At 36.7% G+C, this 15,471-nt stretch overlaps 1 pseudogene; it reads right to left on the reverse strand.

Moving 5' to 3' along the window:
- Positions 1 to 1,604: 1,604 nt before the first annotated feature.
- LOC113692213 (uncharacterized) lies at positions 1,605 to 3,413 on the reverse strand (annotated as a pseudogene).
- Positions 3,414 to 15,471: the final 12,058 nt, after the last annotated feature.

Here is a 15,471-nt window from a genome sequence, read left to right on the forward strand (position 1 = left end):
TCTTAGTTTAGACAGAAGTTTATTCAAAAAAATAAAGAAGAAAATTCTTTTAGGGTAGTAGTTGGAGTGGTTATAACAGTTGACCAAGCAATCCGCAAATTAATCATATTCTACTCCTCCTTTCTTTATAAATATCAAAAAACTAACGATAGCGCTGCATATGTAGTAATAGTACAACCAAATATGTTTAGCGGAAAGGGGCACCTGCAACCTTTCCCAACGGTTTTGATCACTTTCAATCGTGCGTAATTTTATTTGCACAACGTATAATTTTATTATAAAATTTTGTGAGTTTCACATAATGTGAAAATCGATGCATAATTTGTGATCTGAATAGTACAATTTATTGAGGCCAAATCATGGCTATTAACAGCTGATGAGGATCGCTCCTGCCCCGTCTCATTAGCTTAGCCTTGGAAGAGTAATTGATTGATCGTTGCACCTGCCAAGCTCTGACCCGGACACCTGTTGGTAAATCTTTCGTCATGAGATGAAATCAAACAACCAACACATTGAATGCGTGCTCAGAATCCTCAATTGGGATAGAGATTGAAAAAACTGACGGATCCCATAATTATTGTGACTACGTATATTTTTCTTATGCTGCTACTGATGCCATAAATTGGCTAATCTCCATCCTTTTTCTAGCCTTCCTTTCGTTGCAAAGCTCATCATTAATTAGCATTATTGTACGTACGTACATGGAGACATCTAAGCTAGTAAACCAGCAATCATTCAGGTTCAGTGCAGGTGCAGGAGCTGCATACCAGCAAAGCACCTGGCTGTCCCTCTTGTCCGTTTGTTGCCCGAATTCTAACGATCATTTTTCGACATCAGATATACACCAAAACCCATTGGCAGTTTGCCATCCTTATCCGTCTCAACGTAAAATAGACCCCTAAACCAACCCCTCTTGACTCGCTCCATTCTTTAGTTACTGATTTTACCTTTAACCGGTCCCTTGTACCTTTCGGCCTTCATTCATATGCCACACAGATTAGGATGACGCATGAAGCTACACGTAACTTCTTGCAAGTCTGATTAAGATTTTTCTGGGTACCACAAGCCATGCTGGATATCAACTTATAGCGTCCAAGGCAAAGAGAGGCAGGGAAACAAAGAAAGACCCTCATCGCCCCACCCCCCATTCAAGGACCACATCAATTTGTGTCCTTCTCCAACAGACTACCCTGTGAAATTGCAATTGCAGAATTTAACATCAGATGAGACATGTCAGTAGGCTAGCCAAAAACTGTCCATGCACGCGTTCAATAACCATTGATGAACAACAACTAGCTGATAATGATCGTACAAGCACCAACTCGGCCGCACATGCAACTGTCAATCAACTTGAAAGAGATTTTAGAAACAAATATCCACGTCCCAATAAACTGGAACTGGATTCACCGCCATACTCATCACGGCACAGGCTACCAGTTCAAGCTTTTGAAAGAAGGGCAACCAAAACCTTGAGAAAGTAAGAGAGTCAACAGAAGAAAATGCGAACATTATTTCTTCCCTGAACACTACTACACTCTATTAACACTTGACACGAGACAAGAGACGAGTTGAAATGGTACGCAAAAAGGAAAAAGAAACGAAAGTGGAGAAGAATGCAAAGTAGAGACCTGTTTTACAATTTTAGTCACAAACCTGTTCACTGGGGTGGGTATATATCCCTGTCCTACAATCAGAAAGGTCCATCAAGAACTACAGACGACGAAAGCAGAAAATACAACCAAACTCCAAGCAACCGTGCATAAACAGAATGTCTTCCTTAGAATACATCACACAAACCTATATTAACTAGTTCTTGACCTTGGACTATCTTAACGTATTGTTTCTATGCTCTTGCTCAATTCTTCCAACTTCTTCATCCTCAACTTTTCACTCTCCCCGACCAGCTGCAGCAAAAAAAACCCAATTCGACAAAAGAAGACAAATAAACCGCTAAGGCTACCGTTCAAGCATAAATTAAAAAGCACACAAATTATCGGCCAGAGCATTACATTGCTCACCTCCATCAATCGGCTAATCAGCTGTACTTTTTCCTTGTTCTTCTCATTGAAAGCCTCCAGAGCTTCTTTGTATTCCCTTTATTTCTTGCAATGCAAGATAAAGGCTCCACGAAACATCATAAGAATGCCCAAATTTTTGAAGGCACTAGTGACATGTTTCACCTTCTTCTGGCAAGTCTGGCCCAGTGGTTTTAACTCTTTGTTGACAGCATCAATCTTCTTCCTAACTACGGAAACTTCCTTCTTCATTGGATCTGCTAGCGCTTCTAGCTCCTGGTAATTGATTCATGTTTTCAATCAACGTCAGTGTTGAGAACAGCCCAGAACACGAAAAATAGGCAGATAGTAGTGATAAATCGATGGCACAAGTTATTAACTTGAGATGCCTAAAAAGAACACCCTGAAACTTTGTTGCAAGATCCCAGCACTTAATTGACCAGAAGCAAGTCACACTTTTCAAAATCCGCAAATCAGAAGGAACGGCTTGTCTACGTAATTGATGAATTGATTGTTGTAATACCAATTATAGACAGGAATACTATGCGAGACACTCAGACCAGACCCTACTGTTAGCAAAAACAGAAAAACCCCCAAAATTAAAGAGGCAGACTTCCAAGTAATTTTACATTTTCTAGGCAGATACACTCTTTCCCCTTGGCAGACTACAGAAAACCACCTCAATTAGTCGGGTCTTGTGAAAAAAATTCACCTCAATTCTCTAGGCGCCTGAAACCCATACCCAAAACAAATAATTTATGCCAGAAATTATCCGCCTTCATACTAAGGTAAAACCATAAAATTTAATTCTACACAATATAAAGCGTGCTTGCCTTTGCCGTAAATAAAGTTCACAGGAATAACAGTAAAAACACAAATTAATTCAACAGAGACAGACTAATCACGAAGAATTTCAGTTTATACTTTAGGCGGTGAGGAAATAACCAATACGGCCCCAATTCTGTAATTCTTTTCGTCAAATTGAAGGTTTTTTGGGGGGGGGGGGGGGGGGGGGGGTGGGGAAGGGGGGCGGAGACATATAAAAATCATGCATGCAGTCTTCCTTAACAGAAAAATTACTAGATCAGTACAAAATCTTGAATTAAAAAAGAAAAAAGAAAGGATGAGTACCTCACGGATAGTGGCCAAGCGCTTGGTCTCTTCTTCAATTCGGCCAAGCTGGGCTTGAACCTTCTCCTTGACCTCAAGCTTCTTCTCCCAATACTTTGTCTAAAATATTTTTTTCTAAATAAATAATTTGTTGTTTTCTTTTTTCTTAATAAAGCTTATATAAATTACGAAAGTTGTAATGTCATATTGTCATTTGCTAAAGCACAAAAGTGAAATGACCCAACCACCATGTCTCAACTGCTCCAGAAATGCGTCCATGCCACTCATCCCTAATCAATGAAGGGATGTTACCGTTGCTGAGGAAAACATAAATAAATAAATAAAAATCCCCCAATGAATGAAGGCCTTTTTCTTTTTCTTTTTTTTTTTGGGCTGGGGAGAGTGGTGGTGGGCAGGTCTAAATGTTCTACTCAGCCTTCGCGGCGCTTTGCGTATTTGGGATTTGCGTATCTAATTTTTAATTTTTAGAAATTGAACTTTGATAACCAATGGGAAATTCCCTCTCAAGCAAAGACGTTACAAATGTGCGTTGGACATTTTGATGACAGAGAGAATTTTATTATCTGTTCGGATAGCATACATATTATTTCAAAGCGTTCTAGATCAATTAATATGTGTGATAAAGGGGTAGCTTTAAAAACACACCGGAAACTTTTTTGTTTTTGTAAAATTTTCATGGGTTTTCCTAACAAGTGCCTTGGAACATCCGTTAACACAAAAATATTCACATAATTTATCATATATATATATATATATTAGTAATTATTATCATTTCTTACATGTATATATGTTTTCCATTTAATCTTATCTATATTTTTTAATTAATTTTATATTTTAAAATATATAACATTTAAAATATATTTTAACCAATGTCGGCCCAATTTTCACGAGTAACACAGACCAAACGGAAGCTCAGCCTCGGACGTAGTACAAGGTATTGCAACTGTAAATTCCAACCTTTTTCTCTTTCCAAATAAATAAATACTACTAGTAAAAGAATTACGGGAAGCACCCAATAATTATTGTTCGTACAGATAAGGCAGGGCACAGTAATGAAGTCATAGACTGTTGGCGGCGATGATTTTACTGTTCAATTCCTAATTTGGATCTCTCTAATTAACCAGTAGGCCAAAGCTCAATGGCCACCAAAAAAATATAAGTCGGGAAATCAAAATTTTCTTGTAATAAACCAAAAAAAATTAAAGGTGGCGTTAGAACATTTTTTTGATCTAATCAGATCTGTAAACCTACTAATCTCTTACTCAGTCTTTATAGATTAGGCTATACAAATATTATTGTTAGCGATAAATAAAAAAAAATATTGGATTTCTCTAATCGGAACAACACCGCGAAACGTTTCACATATTGCAGAAGAAATAAAAATTAGAGGAACTTTTCAAGATTAGAGAAGGATTAAAATCTGTAAGATGAGGTTACATTTTCTGCTCGTACGAAAAGAAAACTTGTTGAGCAATGCACATTGGATGATGGATGATGAGTGCGCCTATGCTAGGCAGTTATTCTCACAAGTTGGTACCATGGCAACTTCAACTATTATTAAAACTTTTTATTCTCTGCTCTTTCCACTTGGTGTCACCACTGACAGAAGCCCTTTCATTTATCCTCGTTACACTTACCTAGTATTATTATGGCGGTATACTCTCTCTCTCTCTATCTATATATATATACACACACACACACACACACTCACACACACACACACACACTAGTATTTTGCTTTTTACTGTAAAAATCTGCATAAATAGGTATCTTCCACCGACCCGAGTTAAAGGGAAAACCATTTTGCGACGCAATCTTTTTGCCTGCCCAAAAGACGGACGGGCAGCTTGACATGTGCACTTGAGTGTTCTGCTTCCGTCTTTGGCTAAAGCTTTCAAAGTCTAAAGTTTGATGATTCTTACTGAAATTCTTGTTTCCTTCTTTTCCGTGCTAATAATCCCCGGATTACCTGCTTCCTCTTTCTCTTGAGATCGATTGCCTCCTTCCTCTAATCTGTCTAATGTGTTAAATTAGCAACTCACCTCACCTTCCAATGTATCAAACCTGTTCGTCTGTCTGCTGCTCTGCTCTTCCTTTTCTGCCAGAAGAGAGAGCTATAATAGTGATTGTTAGGGTGACAAAGCAGTAGTGATTCTCGAGAGACACGGCCACAACGCCCGCCCATTTCTTAGTCGTGCTCAAGAACATCATCAATTCCTAAGGGAAAAAAGTACGGTACGGAATTACTATATTAAGGACCGAAAAGCTACCCCCAACAGATCTATCCTTATTAATTAAAGACAAATGGAGCTGTCAAAACCGGTGGCTCGTCGCGGATATGGACGGATCAGAATTGAGTATTGAATGTAATTGGATCAATTTATTTATATGTATTTAAATAAATGTTCATTTATATTTATTTAATAAATAGTGGGTACGCGTATGTTCAATTACTCATTTATGGGCACTTGAAATTCTACTTATTTTTTTTTTTTTTTGCATGTTGTTTGATGAAAAAAAAATATAATATTTTATTATTATTAGATTAATAAAAAATTGAAATTCATTTGTTCAACATTCACTAAAAAATTGATATTAAATGTATAATTATTTTTAAATTAGTATAAATAAATGACTCGAACTAACTCGCTATCCATCATCATATGGATTTAATTGGATATCTATTTAGATCTATTCAAAAATAATGACGGGTTTAAACAAATTATTGGTGAGCGCTTTCGAGCGACTCAACGTCAAATCCCTCTCCCCTGGAGGAGAGTGAATTGTAGGTTGATCAGTTCTTTTTTACTGCTCAAGGTTTTCTTCTACTCCTGGGCCCTGGGCCCTGGCCTGGAAGAAGAATTTCGCACTAAAATGACCCTCAGATATCTGTACAGATGAATTTTTAATCCTATCACTTGCTTAAGCGAAAAGTTTGGTATGGAGTGGACGGAAAGGGTTATCTGACTCCCACCTACGCTGGTACAATACGATACTATACAAAGGGGAAAGCCTTAAGAAGCAAGTAGCAGCGGAGCAGCTGCTCCAACAGACAGCGACTTTGCTTGCCTTTTGACATATAGGGGAGTGCCCTTTCCAGTTTCGATATCCAAATTCCAAGGCCCAATCTCTTCTTTTATTATGATTTAGTAATTGAAAAAGGGGTGCTATATCTTAGAGGGCATTAAAGACTATTACGATCCTGTACTTCTAACCATTACTATTAACTAATTAAAAGTCTCAATAAAACTTAACTTCTTGACTCGTAAACTGCCGGCCATTCCGTCCATTTCCGCAATTAAGTCTCCTCTATTCCATTAAGTCTAGTGACTGACGCTCACGCCTAGACATATCAAAGTAAAACACAGAAAGAATGAAGTGTAAATACAGACAAATATTTGAACCAATAAATTGGGGATGTATGGACATTAATGCCCACGAACTTTCTCTAATTAAAGAAATGTAACGGCTATAACAGACGGATTGACCATTTATTTATAGGGTGGCGTTTGTTAAAAGAGTTCTGGAACGGAGAATTTGAATAAATTTCATAATTGTTGTTTGAATTCCTACTATCGAAATTGAAATCTTGGAATCATATATTAAAAATTTGGAATTCCCTAATAACCTAAAGGGTTTTGAACAAAACCCAAATTTGATTCCTATCTCGAAAACTAGAGATGATAATTGGGGGGAGGAAGAAACTGGGCCTACTCCGCCACCCATTTAAAAAAAATTAATATGTAATTATATACATATATAAATAACATTTATAGTTATAATAATATATTTTATTAAAGTATTAGTATATGTAATATAATTGGTATTATTAATTATACTAATAATTATATATGTTTACTAATAAAATTACTAATTAGTTATACTAAATTACTAATACATTTATACTAATACATTTAATTAGTGAAAATTTCTTATTTCCCATTTCGAAAGAGCCAATGAACCAAATATCAATTATAGTAATGGTATACATTCCTGATACTAAATCAAACAGATGTATTTGAATGACTGATTCTATTCCAAATTCAAGATGAATGATCTCAAATTTGCATCCTATTCCAATGTGCGAACCAAACGCTTGCTGAGATGAGATCAAAAGCTTATGATTAGTAACTTATCGACCAAAATGTTGCCCCGAGAATAATTGGGTGGCAGCATAGGTAAATTTTTTTCTATTCTAATTTGTTATTATCTGGAGCTTTATTGTACATCGGGTTAGTTGGTATGATTTGGTCAAGCCGTTACTTTTAGACATTTTAAAACGTTAAAATCACACAGAGTTAGAGTTAATTGGGGGTTTGGTTTTCTTTTCTTTTTGTCTCTCTTTTTTCTCTCTTTCTGTGGGGGGACCTTTTCAAGAAGGTTTCTTTTCTGGATAGCCAGCCAGCCAGCCAGCCAGCCAGCCAGCCAGCCTAAGGATTTTACGGTTGCGATTGCGAGATCAAATGCGATCATGGGCCAAGGAATCCCTTGTCTCTGGACCATTTTTATTATGGGGTTGTAATCATGTCAATTCGCGTGCTAACAGTAGCAGATTGGTTACTCCCGTAGCAAGTGCCTAATTCAATTTAATGTGGTTGCTCGTATCATATTGCTCTGCAGAGTTTGGAAAGGACATATGCAATCGGACATAATCATTCGGGGTTTGTCCGGACTCAGGCCAATCTCAAAAGTACAGCTGAAGAGAAATTTGCCTAAAACTTTTTTGACAATTTTGTAGGAAAGTAGAGTAAAAAAGTAATCACTCTTGATATATCATGCACCACCCCAGCACTTGCCTCGGAGTCATAGGGCTTGGAGGAGGCGGTTTTATCATAAATTTTGCTGCCTAGCCTCTCATGATTGCTTCAAGGGTACCATGTATACTACGTAGTACTTATAAGTAGTAACAAAGATTCTCTATTTATAGAACCAATAAACAATGACATACCCCGTGCATGCTGCCTCCCTCGAAACCATTAATTGAACTCAGCTAAGCGCTGGAAATTGAAGTGGTGTAACATTACATTAAATTGCTGTCCTAGTCTTTAGCACTTCCACAAATTTATGGCCAAAGAAAGAAGCACATGGATTCAATACCAACACTTTTGCGAGTCAGTCATTACCAAAAACAACTAATTTGTGGAATTGGAACAAAATGTTCCCAGAGATGGACTGCTATGCAAGTATTTCTGGACATTCTTGCAGAAACGTTCTGGTGATTTTTCAGAAATAGCTATCGTTTAAATATCATATTGTTATCTTAGCTGTCTCTTTGCCAAAAGAGAAAGGAAAAAGAAAAAAAGGATTGGACCCTTTTGTTGGGGGCAAATCAAGTTGTTGAATGTTGATAAGAAGAGATTGTTTCTTACACCAGATGGATGAACTGTGAGTTTGTTTATGCTCTCGTGTATCTCCAAGTCCTGCCTATAAACAATGCTGCGCTTACAGAGTTGACCAAACAAGTTGGCAAAAGCCTTCTTCAATACCGGAAGGAAGGTCCAGAGATCATTCGCCGCTGATGCATTAATTATAATAGTTATACCACTAAAGGTAAAGGCAGTAAGAGTATGGCTTACTCAAAAACTGAAAGACGTAACGTGGAAAGTGATGTGCATTCACTTGACGTTGTGCAAGTACCTGCATCCATATGGACTCATCCATCAGATAGCGATTTTTTCTTTCCTTTACCTTTTTTGGTTGCCCCTCCCGAATTTTAATACATTTAATATAACGACAATTAGCAGATTCCGGATTCCACTGGCCTGCAATTGCCGTCACATTATCCGACAATTTTGATTCTTTGGTTACCTACATCCAATACCTTCCTCATATATATATATACATATATATATATATATATATATGTGTGTGTGTAAGAATGGCAACGGGACGGATGCCCGGAGTGCCCGTCCCGTTGGGGAGTAATGGGGTAGGGTGGGGACGTTTCAAATGGGGCGGGATAGGGTGCAGGGACGATATTCCCGCCCCATCCTCGGTCCCGTCCCCCGCTTCAATTTATTAATATAAATAAATATAATATATTATATAATCTAATAATAATAATAAATTTAGAATGTTTGGCAACTAAGCATAACTTTTATCTCATTTCTATCCAAATTCTTAATTGATATTTGACACAAGCATGTTACGTGTTCTATGAGTATTCCCAAATATTATCTATACAATCCAATTAAATTTTTTTTTATTTTCTTAGTGTTTTATTTTAACACTTTTCTTGTTTCATTTTCTTTTTCCATTTTTTTCAGTTCCGTATTTTATTTTATTCTTAGAATTTAATTTTGATCTATTAAATAAAGGCTTCTAAAAAAAATCAAATTATCACTCGCGGACACTCGTGGGGAAGCGGGGCGGGGGTGGGGGGAACAGGGCGAGGGCAAGGAGAGACTTTACGTGGTGGTGTACCGAAATTCATCTCACAAAGAAAAAGAATTCTTTACGTGGTGGTAGCTGCATTCCTATTTGTCTACGCTACTCTATGATATTTTTCTTCATTGCTGATGTAAGTTGGATGATGATATTATAAATTTCTAGTAACCACTAATTTTAACTCTCTATCATAATGAATTATTCCACTCTAAGTTGTTTTGCATAAAATAAAATTTCAAAAATATACTACAAGAAAACATATCAGATTTGTCTCAGTTGTTTCTAATCGAATATAGCTAGCCTTTGTGCTTTTGACCAAATATTATGTATATCCATCTAGCTTGTATAAATAATTTAACTTAGTTAAGCAGATTCTGTAGTCGGATGCCGACGGCGACGACGTACCCTCCCCACCTTCATGCTCGAGTCGACAATGCAGGCAATAATATGGGGGTATCAATTCAAGCAAACATCATTCCGGGAAGAAACGGAAAATCAACGAGTTTAAAAAAAAAAACGCACTACAGACTCTTTAAGTTAATCCAGAAAGCACTCACCGAAGGCCCATGGAGAATTGGGCCTACTGGACCTCCTCTTAAGCATGATGATGGCCTGGCCATATTTTACGGACTGGCGTGGCCCGTCAAGTCAAGTTGTTCAGCCCTACTTTTGCATGTTAATTAACACTTGATCATTTAGCCCAACCATCCGCACAGGAATTTCCCTCCCTTCCTCCCTCCGAAAGTGATTATAACTTGCAAATCCTAACCCCGACAGAAAAGCTCTCCTGTGTTGACAGATTCGTTGAAGAGGAGCCAAGTCCTAGGTTGTTGACAGTACATGGAGATGACTTGTGCTTCCCTGGTGGATCCACTTCGGCATGCTTGAAGCCCAGATCCCAAGCTGTTTGCGGAAAGATCTTTTAAAATTGTAGCCTATGGTTTAGTCCCTTTCTTTCTTTTTTTTTTTTTTTTTTTTTGTCGGACTCTGTTAAACTTATCTCAGCCCACGACAATCAGAGTGTTGGACGCTTAGTCATTTGGGCCTCCGTGGTCAAATATATTGGGCTTGCTAGAACAATAAAGACATTCGCGGTAAAGACTCTCAGCCCACGCATCTTAACGTGAGTTTGTAGGGAACGAAGGATATGAGGATTTTTTTTTTTTTTTTTTTTTTAATGAGGAATTGATGATGGTACAGTAGTGTATTTTGCTAGTCGTAAAAGAAAAGAAATGGTGAGTGCCTCGAGAAGAGGAGTCACGTGTTTTCACGTGAGTTATCCCTGGGCGATAGATCGCGTGCCGGCGTGCTTTTGCTTTTATCTTTCAGGTTTTTTCTTTTTCATTGAAAAAAAAACACAGAGAGAAAACAAAAGGTCCACGAGGGACCCACGTGAGCAGCTGTCTCTCTCCATTTGCTCTGACAAAAAATAAAACACTTTTCTCTGACATAACCAAACAGGGCGTCAGTGTCGACGTATCAGACGAGAGTCGGAGGAAAGAGAGTTTGTACCTCTCCCGCCCGCCTGGCTGTGAGCTGGGCCCTCTTCTTTTTTTTCTTTTACTACTTCTTTGGAATTACTGCTGCTATGCTAGTGATAGACAGTAGCAGTACCATTCCTTGAATTAATTAAATAAGGACGAAATAGGTGACTTGGACGGCTAGCATCGACGGACCGTACCGAACAACAGCTGATCCAAGGAATCCCGCTCTCTCCCTCTCTTTGCTGCTGCTTCCTACACTCCTCTGTTTTACCTCTTCTTCTCCTGAAAATCGTACTAGTTGTATGCCACCCGCAGTATTTTGCTGTTCTTCCTTTTGTCCTAAATACACTACTATTAGTAATAAAGAAGCCAACCCATATCTTTTCCTGTTTCATTTTTGTTACCTAATGGCTTGCTACAATTGTTTCTACTTCAAAGAGCAAAGAGGATAGCATCTGCTTCCTTTAGCCCAACCCAAAAAAAAATCCTTTTTGGTACAAGAAAATCAGTGAAAATAATGAATGGTGGAGTGTGGGGGTAAAGAGCTCATATTACCACCCCGTACTAAGGGCATGAGGTGGGTCCAAGTGGGCCAAGGAAGAATAATTTGAAAGAGACTGAATCACCATTAAATCAAATCAAACGGATGCGTCTTCATATCCGTTGGCAAAATTTTCAGAAAAACTTGAAAATAATTGTAAGCAAAGAGATGAATTCCTTGACCTGCATCCAAGAAGAGGCTTAAAACTCCGGCTACTCCAAAGGTAAAAGGTAGTTGGTTAAAGAGCTAAATGGAATTTCTTTCTTTCAACTTCTTGAGAAACCTCAAGAGATGCGTTAAACAAACCTAAACCCCAGATCAATCGTCAAAAGCCGGCAACTTTTGACGACGATCCAGGAGACTTATCTACCCATCCCCTAACACCCCCCAGCCGATGTGGGATTGAAACCCCGACAGGGGCCAAGCCTGCGCTGGAAACTGCTACCAGGCCTTAACTAAGAGCTGAATGGAATTGATGGGCGAGATTTTTATGTTTGAAATTAAGGAGTTATGAGTTGGCGGCCTGCTTACCTTATCTGGCCTTAATTAAAATATTTTGCAATATTGGAAAGGATGATGTCAGTTACAAGAAGCTGGACGTGAAATCTTCGCTGAGGGGGAAGGAAGAAAGAGTGTCAGTGTGCTTTGCCATTCTTTTTCCTTTCAGCACGGTTCTCTTTTATCCTTTCTTCTTTATTGATACGAATCAGCGGAAGAAATTTCAGTCAAACTCAAGAGAGATGCATGTGAGACTCCAGTCACCTTCCCCTTTCTAAATATACTTAATTATTTTGAATGCACCTTTAAGCTTTTCACTACATATTTCTTAAGCTCATTTCTGAATTACATTTTTTTTTATCCCACATAGGAACCTTTGCTGTGAATCACTACAAAAGAAAAAATTATGCAACCTTCTATTTAATAATAGCTCTGTGTTTGAGGTAGGATTGGCAATTTTTTATGATCAAAATATCAAACCTCTAACAGTAGCAAATATAAATGTTATCGAGCAATTAAGGCAGAGATACTCAACACAGTGACACTACCATACTAAAGCCGAATGAGATAAGATAAAAGAAAAGATTTACTTTTATAATAATGTTAACTTTATATCTTTTACAAAATCAATTACGTAAATTTTGATCCCGATTTAGGTTTTCGACCACTTTTCACCTTCAATTTAGGACGTGACCCACACATGATTCTAAATATAGTTAAACAAATGATTCGATTCATATTCATATTCATTTTTATCTCTAAAAAAAAAAGATTTGATATGAACCATGTTTATTTTTCCTTTAAAAAGTATAATCGCATCTAATCCATATTCAATTTTTTGTCATTAAAAGAATAGGATCTAACCTTTTATACATAAAAAATGAATGCATATAGGTCACGCGGTGATTTTAGCTCAAAAATTGATCGAAAATTGCTGTAAAATTAATAATTTAAAAATGAAAGATGGAAAATTTTATTAGGCAAAATATGATGGATGTTTTAAATGATTTTTTAAAGATAAGATAGTATATTTTGGTAAAATTACGAATACTATGAATTTATTCCCAATAAAGAGAAAGGAAAATGAAAAACGCCAAATTAAAGAAAGGTTTGCGGCCTTGTGCCAAAAAAAAAAAAGGGAAAGTTGTGTAGTACAGAACAGAACAGAAGAAAGCAGCGTAGAGAAGGGCCCATACATACATACACATTCATAAAGCGGGTAAAGAATAGTCGCGTCGCATTGAAACGGTCGTTGATCACATCATATCGAGTGCTATTTTAACACTCGTCAGATATTTTTATCCTTTTGCCCCCAGCTTATTGATTTTTCTTTCTTCATCTACCATTTTTGCCCTCTCCTTCTTTTTTTTTTGGGATAATTTCAGAAACCTCCCCTGAGGTTTCTGACACTTTCACTGACATCCCCTGAGGTTCTCAAAATTTCACTTACCTCCCTTGCTTTTGATTTTGTGGTAACAATCCAGTCCAAATCAGATTAAAATATTATTTTCATGTGTGAGAAGGTATTTTTATTCCATAGCTACCCTTTGCAGAAGTTGTATTAGTAGAAGATTCAAAGAAGAATAAATGATTTGGACTAATTAGTAAAGTTGAGGGGGGGTAAGTGCAATACAAAAAATTGCATGCACCAGATGTGCCATGCAACAGTTATTTGGCAGATTTTGCAACGGCTAGCTGCAAATTGCAACGGCCAGAAGGTTTGCTGTTTCAGTAGCAATAGCATATAAAGCAAAGTAACTTAACTACCTCTGAGGTTTCAAGCTATTAACATTCTTTGCTACTAATTTGGAGTGATAACAAGTGCATTTGCTGTGCTACAATTAGAGTTCTGAGTAAAAAGTTTTAGCTGCAACCATGGCCTCTTCAAGCCATAGGGGAGAATCATGGAATTCACCTACATCTTTCTCCATTAAAAACAGGTTTTGCCGCTGTAATCGCAAAGCAACCGTAATGATATCAGAGAGTGAAAGGAATCCAGACAAGTTGTATTTCTATTGAGAAATTTCCAACTTTGTGATGAATTTTAAAAAAATTCTACAAAAGGGGTGATTTTGGGTTTAATTTCCGTCAGGGGGGTCTTCGCATTTGTGAATTTCACAAATACGAGCTTACAAGAGCTCGCATTCGTGGAATGCGAGCTCTGGTTATTGAGCTCGCATTCGTTGAGCTCGCATTCCACGAATGCGAGCTCTTCTCAATTTTTTTTTTCCTTTTTTAAGAGCTAGGGAATTATTTCTAGGAAGCAAATGCGAGCTCTTTTCTTTTTTATTTTGGTATTTTTTGAGAGGTAGGGAATTATTTGCAGAAAGCTTCTAATTTTTGTTTTAAAAAATGTTGCAAATATTTAAAATTTTGCAAATAGCTCGCATTTGTTAAATTTGACCTGCAAAAATTGTATTTAACTTTTTTGTTAGATTTCGCATTTATAAGTATGACTTGTAGAAAATTAGATTCAAATTTAGATGTATTAGGGTTTTAAAAATATTATATAAGTGATAAAAATTTTATAAATTGTAAAAATAAAATCAAACTGCTTGGATAATTAAATGTTATATTTGCATAAGAAATAATACAATAATCATAATAATGATAATACAATAATATTGGTGTAATAAAACTGCCATTAATTTAAATATTTACTTATAATGCCCAAAGAGCCTAATTACCAATTTTTTCTTCTCGCGCTCAAATATAACATTAACCCGCATGCGAGTTAACCTTGAAATAGAAAAAACACAGAATCCCGCTTGCGGGTTTCAGGAGTATTCGGATATTCTCATATGTACCTATGCAAATCGAACCAACCGGATATCTTATCCGTATCCCATTTTTTTAAATAAAAATCTTATAAATTTGAAAAATAAAATCAAATTTAGATGTATTAGGGTTTTAAAAATATCATATAAGTGATAAAAATTTTATAAATTGTAAAAATAAAATCAAATTTAAATAATTAAATGTTATATTTGCATAAGAAATAATACAATAATCATAATAATGATAATACAATAATATTGGTGTAATAAAACTGCCATTAATTTAAATATTTACTTATAATGCCCAAATAGCCTAATTACCAATTTTTTCTTCTCGCGCTCAAATATAACATTAACCCGCATGCGAGCTAACCTTGAAATAGAAAAAACACAGAATCCCGCTTGCGGGTTTCAACGTTATTCTGCGCTTCGTGTGTTTGCTTTTGTTTTGCTTTTGTCTTTTTTTTTCGAAATGGAGGGTTGGCGGTGGAGCTTAGTACGAGCTCGCATTCTCAGAATGAGAATGCGAGCTCACTGAACTCTAATAGGTTTCTAATTAGGTTTCTAATAAAGACTTCGTTCGATATGTGATATTTCAGCCGAACTTCGAATCCATGGCACTTATTACGCGCTTAAGC

This window comes from Coffea arabica, chromosome 6c (assembly GCF_036785885.1).
Source record: "Coffea arabica cultivar ET-39 chromosome 6c, Coffea Arabica ET-39 HiFi, whole genome shotgun sequence".
Classification (NCBI taxonomy): domain Eukaryota; kingdom Viridiplantae; phylum Streptophyta; class Magnoliopsida; order Gentianales; family Rubiaceae; genus Coffea; species Coffea arabica.